This window comes from Notamacropus eugenii, chromosome 1 (genome assembly GCF_028372415.1).
Source record: "Notamacropus eugenii isolate mMacEug1 chromosome 1, mMacEug1.pri_v2, whole genome shotgun sequence".
Taxonomy (NCBI): domain Eukaryota; kingdom Metazoa; phylum Chordata; class Mammalia; order Diprotodontia; family Macropodidae; genus Notamacropus; species Notamacropus eugenii.
The window spans coordinates 223,388,088-223,389,851 of NC_092872.1; the positions used below are offsets into that span (position 1 = coordinate 223,388,088).

The window sequence follows — 1,764 nt, forward strand, 5'->3', positions numbered from 1 at the left end:
GCTGCATACTGGAAGGCAATTTCCACAAACTGATGGTCTCAAAGGGATAGGGAAAATATAGGGCAAGTGTTCTTGACCTGGGAACCGTGAATTTCAAAAGGGTTCAAGACTTACAAAAACAGGGCTAAAGACCCCTTTTTGGTGAAGAAGCTCCCACTACCAATGTGGTCAGCATGTCTTCTAGGTTCCAAGAGCACTTAGCATTTTAATGTCTTGCCTGGAGACACAAAGTTAGTGTGTATTAAGGGGAGGAACTGGATCCAGGTCTCTCTGGTTCTGAGGCAAGGACCCAAAAGAAGTCATTTAGGTATTTCCAGAGTCCCTTTAAAGGGGAGAGGACTTCCGTAGAACCAACTCTATTTGATGCTCTGTGATACACACCATGAGATCCCTCCATTCATCTTGGGGGGAGGGGGAGGCTCAGAGAAGCTGGAGGTAAGAGGAGGTGGGACAGCTTCTCTTGACACCTGCTCCTGGTCTTGAGGTCACTAGACCTGTTCAAGCAAGAAGAACTTGCCCCAGTAGTGGCCCTTATAGGTCAGGTCATAGGTACTCACCACCTTCCTCATCCCCAGCATGCTGGCCTTGGTGATGCGCTCAAAGGTCCAGGGGTTCTGGTTGTTGAGCTCCCTCTCCCTTTGTTCCTCATGCATCTTTTTCAGAGACTCTTGGCTGACAGGCTTGGCTAGGAAGGGCAGTTTATGTGACACCTGCTTAAGGAAGGGTTCCACCTCACCAAACTCGCATCGGCCAGCCTTGACTGCTGTCACATAGTGGTCGATGGCGCCTTTGCAGCCTCCCATGCACTAGCCCATACTCTTGCGGGTGATGGGCTTGTAAGGGCCTGGCACATGCCAGATGGCAAACATATTCTTGGTGTCCAAGGTACGGTTGATAGTCAGGGGCATCATTTCAAAATGGCCCCAGTGGAGATAAACGCCACCTAGTGACAGGATACCAAAATTATCCTCCATGAAGTCGGTGGCTTCAGTGGATGGCCCTTGCATGTCACTCAGATTCTTGGGTTACTGCTTCACCTTTGGCACAAGTGGCATCTCATCAACAAACCTGAGTTTGGGCTTATCAGGAATAGAAACACCATAGGTGGGTACTGGGAGGAAGGTCTTCATGCTAGCACTGAGGGGTTGGGCAGCTCCAGGACCTGAAGGGAGCATGCTGAAGACTGGAGTGCTGGCGCACTCCACCAGCTGCCACATGGTTTCGAGCCAGAGTCTGCCTGGGTCACCAAAAACAGAGTCAAACGTGAGCCGAGGCCCAGGACGCAGCTGCCTGTCATCAGCGAGTTCTCAGGGTGCCACCACGACAGATTTGGTGTCATTCTTTACCTGCATGTATGCTTTCCCCTTAATGATGTGTCACCAAGGAGTGACATGGAAAATTATGTTTTAGCAAGACTCATGGTGGAACAAGTCAATGGACATCAGATGGTTTCTACTTTTCTGTTAGACCTGGTCAAAAAATATAATAATTCACCTTGACATGAAGAAAGGATTAGCAAAAGAAAATACAAAAGTCATATAGTATATTAGCCTCAAAGAAGAAATTACCTTTTGCCAGAGTATTTTGACAAATGCAGGTATATAGCCAATAGAAGATCAGTTAAAGGGAAAAATTCAATTTAAATGCAAGTTATATAAAACTTTTTCTATAAAGATATGTAGAGTTCTTTGAAGATTTTAATGCCATGAGGTGCCTTTCAGGGATATTAGATCATTGTGACTGTCATATGAATTTTCTATACTA

At 46.5% G+C, this 1,764-nt stretch overlaps 1 pseudogene; it reads right to left on the minus strand.

The window, feature by feature from the left end:
• Positions 1–488: 488 nt before the first annotated feature.
• Positions 489–1,217, minus strand: LOC140524636 (large ribosomal subunit protein uL16m pseudogene; annotated as a pseudogene).
• Between the last annotated feature and the right edge of the window lie 547 nt (positions 1,218–1,764).